This window comes from Pteronotus mesoamericanus, unplaced genomic scaffold, assembly GCF_021234165.1.
Source record: "Pteronotus mesoamericanus isolate MK-2021 breed Mesoamerican mustached bat unplaced genomic scaffold, CSHL_Meso_final contig_69, whole genome shotgun sequence".
Classification (NCBI taxonomy): domain Eukaryota; kingdom Metazoa; phylum Chordata; class Mammalia; order Chiroptera; family Mormoopidae; genus Pteronotus; species Pteronotus mesoamericanus.
In genome coordinates, this window is record NW_026555237.1 from 3,432,931 (window position 1) to 3,440,012 (window position 7,082).

Genomic DNA, 7,082 nt, shown 5'->3' on the forward strand with positions numbered 1-7,082 from the left:
TAAACTGATTGATTTCTCTGCTTATAAGTGAAAAATTGAAACCATCTATGATATGTCATAGTAAATGAGTGTCTATAGCTTACTGCTGCACCAGAAACAGGTTAAATGAAGTCTTGTATATCAGCACCATTTATTGGTTCGGGGACCATTTTAATTAACAAGTGCCCAAAATGTAGAATTTTAACCAAAGATGTATCCATTTTAAAGCAAAATGGGGATTGAAGGGACTCAAAATTCTTGTTATTCTAATAAAAGTCCCTGAAGAACATATACCAAAGTGTTGAGAACTTCATCCAAACCTACTTTAAAGCATTATGTGCAATTAAGTTGTTATGACATAATTATATTGCATAATTGTTGGGTTTGAGCTTATAATGTACCTGGAAAATAAACCTCTTGAAAATAAAAAAAAAAAGAAAAGAAAAGAAAGAAAGAAATGTTGAAGAGACTTATGTAAGAAAAAGAAGATCAAAACTATGAACATTAAAATTACAATAAATACATAACTAGCAATTGAATCTAAAAAACAAACTAAGCAAACAAGCAGAACAGAAACAGAGTCATAGATACGGAGAACACTGGGATGGTGGCCAGTGGTGGGGAGGAGGGTCTGGCGGAATGGGGGAAAAGGTGAACAGATTAAGAAGTACAAATTGGTACTAGGTAAAGAATAGGCAGGGGGATGTTAAGAGCAAATGTAGGAAATGGAGTTGTCAAAGAAATATGCTTGACCTATGGTCATGAACAAAGGAGGGGGGAGTGCTGGAGGGAGTTGTGGGTACTGGGGGGAGGGACACAAAGGGGTAATAACTGGGACAACTGTTATAACATAATCAATAAAAAATAAAATTAAAATAAAAATGAAAAATCTTTAATAATCAATTTATTTCAGGCCTGACAGAGTGGTAGATGCTGGGAACATAGAAATAAAACTCACAGTCCCTGTCTATACATTATGATAAGTACCAGGACCAACACATACGTATTGGTATGAGAGTCTTGGGGAGTGGCTGCTAGGAAACGTTTTTTGAATTCGTGACTCAAAGGTTTTGTCCCTTGTTAAATGAATTTTGAGAATCACTGAGTAGCCAGAAAGGATTGGGACTGGAAGGAAGCCTCTCCCCCAAACCCTGTATCCCATGTTTTTGCCATGAAGAATTCAGGCATTTGGGCAGTTTTCTACTCCACCTACAGGTATAGAGCTGGCCTGTCACCACGGCCTGCAGAACGAATTGAAAACTGAGCAGCAAACAGCAATGTGCACAGCAGTTCTGAAATCCTGCTGTGTATAAAGGATGTTTTTTCATTTGCTTACACATTCTATAAAAACAATAGACAGATTTCCTATTTAGAGATAAACTTGACACTTAGACAATAATGCTGTCTTGGTTTATTTTTAGTATGGAAATTTTCTCTATATTTCTGACTATATCTCTTTGGGTCCCTCATCCCTGCATCTCACTTTAAGGATTAAAGACAGAGTCCAAAGAAAAGTCTCTGTGTCTCTTATTTCTACACTGTAAAAGGAAGCCTAATTATACCTCACAGAGAAGTTGGGAGAATTAAATAAAATAATGTAAAACACTGAGAGACCAGTCTGACACCATGAAAGCAATCAGCAAAGTGGGGAGTTTTGGGAAGCAGATTTCAAGGCCATTTCTTCCAAGTTCAAACTTTGTCTTAGAGATTACAATCAAATCTCAGGCTGTGCTTTATAAGAATAGTTATCAAATGCTTGCTGACTTCTTAGGACAGAAATAAGTAGATCCTTGAAAGTACAGATATGCATGGGGAGAGACTATCCTAACTGCCTAGCAACCCAAAGGCAGCTATGCTCCAGTATATAAGCAGCTAGTCAATAAGCAGGACATCATCATAGCCCAGGGGCTGCCTTACTGGGTTACACACAAACACAACTAAGCACAGGATCCCAGGCCATTTGCTTACACATGCATGAGCACCACAAACACAATGGTACCCATCCAACAAACACATCTCTAGAATTTATATGTTACAATAATATGAGTGTAATGCTTTTCCTCAGTATAAATTGCAATGTCAGAATTATTTTCCAAACCAAGGTCAGCAAATTCTTCAAAGGTAGAGACAGTAAACAATTTAGGCTTTATGAGTCAAGAAGCAATATCCTCAATTCTTAGGCAATTGTTCTAGTAGAAAGGCTAACGGTCTTTTCAAATTTTGCCTTTTAAAGTGTAAAAACCAGTCAGAGCTTAAGGACTGGAATTGGCCTAAGGGTATGCAATTTACCAACCTCTGTTCTAAAGTTCTAAAAAGATGAAACTAAGAGTTTCAACCGTTGTATTGTTTCATAAATTTCAGTAAAATGAGCCCTGGCCAGTGGCTCAGTCCTGGTGGTTCAATTGGTTGGAGCACCTTCCTGTACACCAAAAGGCTGTGGATGCAATCCCGGGTCAAGGCACATACCTAGGTTGCAGGTTCAATCTGCAGTCAGGGCACAATCCCTGGTCAAGTCATATATAGGAGGCAACTGACCGATGTTTCTTTCTCACGTCTATGTTTCTTTCTCACTCTCTCCTTTTTTCTCTAACTAAAATCAATAAGCATATCCTGGGGTGAGGATTAGTAAAATTTTCAATACAAATGAGAATGCAATGCCTACCTAATAGACATTCTTTTCAGATATACTGTATAATCACTCACCTACAAGAAATATGAGGTCTGTCCAGAAAATATCCAGTCACATGCTATGAAAAATAGAGACATTTATTAAAGAAGATACCAAAAAAAATTATACGTAGGACAATGATGCCTCAGTCCCCTTCAAAGTAGGCACTTTGGGACCTCACACAGTTCTCTCAGTCACTATCAGCTGCCCCATTGTATTTTCCTGAATCTCATTGATGGTCTGAAAGCTCTTACCTTTCAAAGATGATTTTAGTTTGGGGAAAAGCCAGAAGTCACAGGTCACCAAATCTAGGCTGTATGCAGGCTGACTCACCTGGGTGATTTTGATGTTTCATCAAAAAACTCTGCACAAGATGTGATGCATGAGCAGGTGCATTGTCTTTGTGTAGTTGCCAATCACCAGTTGCCCATAGCTACAGCCCTCTAAATCATACAAAGTTTTCACAGAGGAATATTCAAGCTTCACGCAAAATTTGATGCAGATTCATTGCTTTACTCAGTCATTTTGAATGCCATGGCCACACAGTACACATCCTCACTCAATGGTGTCTACCGCCCCTACTGACTAGTACAGTAAAGTCATCATTGTTCACATACATGCATTCCAGTCCACTCTCCTTGGCTGTCAGGTTACATGGATGCTGTATGAACCATTCTGATTATGTTAACAATGGCTGGACTTTTTCCAGACAGACCTTGTAGACTATGAATTCCAGACAGACCTTGTAGACAAGCCTAAACATAGCCATTTCCACCTGAGATGACCACCTACTATTGCCTGAAATTTCTTCATTCAAATTTAATTTTTTGCACTAAATAGAGGGTAGTACATTAAGTCACCAAAATTTTAACAATAATTTATTTTCTCACATGACTTTTCTTGCATAGAAATCTTGAACAATGTATGAAAAATGAAATAACACCAAAAGAAATGAAAGTAAACAAGGGCAGTCTTTAAAGAAATTTGAGATATTTCCTAATTCCAGATCAATTAAAAAAAACAATTAGAGATGGGATGGTTCCCCTAGAAACAGACTAAGATAGTGGTAGTTCCTACAGACTCTGGAGACTAAGTCTAGTTCTCACCAGTTGTATAACCTTAGGCAAGTCATTTAACTTCAATGAGCCTCAGTTTAATTATATGAAATATGAAAATGATAAGATCTAACCTCAAAGTATTGACATAAGGAATGAATCGGGAAAATATATGAATAACACAGAATAGTATTGTCACATAGAAGAGTCTCAATAAGTGGTAGCAATGATTGTTTTAATTTTAGTGCAAAGAACAAACATAGAATTTGTTAAAAATTCACACTCCCATCGTTAAAGGCTCTGACTGGAAACCTCTGGGAAAAGAGGCAGGAATCTGTATTTTAATAAGAATATCAGATGATACAGACCACACTTTAAAAAAAAATATCCTACAACACTAGTCAATAGTGTAAGAAGTTGGGATAATGGATACATGAGAGGATGTGGACAAGGGGAGTGATTAGGAGGAGACTCAAAGGGACTGCAGGGGTGCACGTAATGGTCTACACCTTGGCCTAGGTACTGGGGACATGGTTATGTTTACCTTGTGATAATTTATCAAGATTATGGTTTATGTACTTTTTTGTATGTACATTTTTCTTCAATAAAAAGTAAAAATCAAAAGCAAATACCAAAACAAAAGAAAATAAAACCAGTGATTCTTATCCCTGATTGAATATTGAACTCACTTGGAGAATATTTAATAAACATCAATGCCCAGACCTCAATTCTCAAAAATTCTGAATTAATTGATCTAGGATAGGGCCCAGCCTTCAGTATAAAATATACCAGTGTTCCCAAACCTTACCATGCATCTCTTACCTAGAGTGATAGTTAAAACACCAATGATTGGGCCCCCCTTCCATAGTCCATGATTTAATGGATCTAAGGTAGGGTGTGAGAATTGGCTTTTCTAGTTTTCAGTAATGCTGATGCTGCTTGTCCGCAGAACACAGACCGCTGTTAGAGAACAACTGACCTATGCAGATTTCCTTATAAGGTTATACCTGTCCATCAAACCCCCCTCATTCTCACTCTCCTAATATTCTTCTATCAATAAAGAGTTAATGTTCCTCAGATAGTAAAAATTCATAACCCAGGAACTGGACAGTATCTATAGTTATGGAATAAAGGTAGTTCTGACACAAAAACTTTTGGTTAAATTAGCAAACACAGCTCTCTGCATTCAGTGTTTACAGCTGATGCCAAGTCATGAGCATCTCTCAGGACAACTGGCACAAGCGCTGCAAGGCTAGGGGCAAGAGGAAGCCCTACCACAAAAAGCAAAAATGTGAGCTGAGGTGCCCTGCTCCCAACACTAAGATTCGCACCTGCCATATACACACAGTTTGTGTGTGAGGAGTCAACAAGAAGTACCGAGCCTCGAGGCTGGATGTGGGCAACTTCTGGGGCTCACAGTGTTGTATGCATAAAACGATAATTGCTGTCATCTACAATGCATCCAACAACGAGCTGGTCCATACCAAGACCCAAGTTAGGAACTACATCATGCTCATTGACAGTACACCATATCGGCAGTGGTGTGACTCCCACTATGCACTGCACCTGGGCCACAAGAAGGGGGCCAAGCTGACTCCTGAAGAGGAAGAGATTTAAAAAAAAAAAAAAGGTCAGAGAAAATTCAGGAGAAATATAATGAAAAAAAAAAAAGAATGCCAAAATCAGCAGAAATCCTCTAGAGAAGCAGTTCCAGCAGGGCAAGCTTCTCCCCTGCATCATTTCAAGACCAGGTCAGTGTGGCCAAGCAGATGGCTCTGTGCTAAAAGACAAGGAGCTGGAGTTCTATCTGAGGAAAATCAAGGCCCAGAAAGACAATTAAATCCTCCTCCCTCCTTTCTTTAAAGCCCATGCTAAAACAAAACAAAACACTCATGTAACAAAGGTATTTATTCTTGGGTAAAAAAAAAGTTATCAAACACAGTATTTGATTGAAATGTCAGTATATTTTTAAACAAACACTTCTAGAGCCTCTACAGTGTACAGACACTGAACTGTGTGCAGATCTTGCTTCTAAGAAATCCTCAAACTAGGGCAGAAGCCCAAAGTCTCATATCTAAAGGAATGGTGTATTCAAGCTGATTTTTTATTGCAAGATGCCTTCCAGATTAATTTTTGGAATGGTTACCCCTTTCTGTAAGTACACAGCATGAGACACTAGAAGAATCTAGAGTTTCTTGGGAAAGGACTATGGTACTCTCAAAAGAAGGCTACATATATTTCAGTATAAATTTAAGAGATTTTTTTTCTTGTATGTTTTTAAGTATTCTCAACACATTTGCCTTGGAGGCTCTGGTTAGAATTTTGTCTTTTATTAGAGAGAGAGATTCCACTGTGACAACTCTAATGACAATCCTAAAGATCACTTTGTATTTACAGCCTCATAATAATACAATGTGGAATATTCTTAATGGCATCACAAGCATAACTCTTGGATCATTACTCAAAGCTGATTTACTTGTAAGGACTTTATTCTACATATTTTCATTCCCTCACACCCTTTTTTAAATTTATATTACTTAAATTCTATTGGGAAGAAAGGCCTTGGGACTGCAGAGCCCACATGAAACAGCTAGGCTATTGTGTCTGTCAGCTCTCAAGGCAGGTAGAATAATAGAAGTCCATTTCTAAAGCTTTCTATAGCTCACTAGCAACATTATAAGGTGACAACATCAATAAAAAAATAAAGAAGGAAAATTCTTATGAAATTATATGCACTGTGAATTTTCCCACATTCTAAAGACACTTTTTTATAAAACAGAAAGCTTCGGTTTAGTGTCAGTTAATGCTATGGCAATAAAACTCATCACCTATTGTATTCGATAGCTACAATCATACTCTTAGTTTTAGAGAAACACCTGCTATGCCTTATACCTTGCAACTCATTATCTCTCTTTTTTTTTAAAGCAGTACAAATTATTTTTTTGTCAAACAGGAAAGAGATACAAGCATAACAAAAGGCACAAGTAAATTAATTGTCCTCATTATTTGAGATTCCAGGACCTCTCTACAGAAAGGTCAGCCCAGCTGGCCATTGATCCTATGATAGAATATCTAATTGTTCTTTGTTTGGAGTGGTTGATAATAGCCAGACATATTTACAACATTTGATCTTTAGATAATACATTCTTCTCTTAATAACTGACTACCAAATTTGTCTATAAGTCTAATGAGTCACTATGAATAAGTTGCTAGCCATAATTTAGTAATCCAGGGGAAAAAAAAACTCCAATATCTTACACTCAAATAGAATTATAAAATACCTATTTATTAATATATAGTATTCCACTTTCTACTAAACACTCTCATATTCTTTATCTTATTAACCCTCATAATGACACTATAAGATTGGTATCATTACC

At 37.2% G+C, this 7,082-nt stretch overlaps 1 pseudogene; it reads left to right on the plus strand.

Moving 5' to 3' along the window:
* The first annotated feature begins 4,914 nt into the window (after positions 1–4,914).
* On the plus strand, positions 4,915–5,542 carry LOC129077791 (40S ribosomal protein S8-like; annotated as a pseudogene).
* The last annotated feature ends 1,540 nt before the right edge of the window (positions 5,543–7,082 follow it).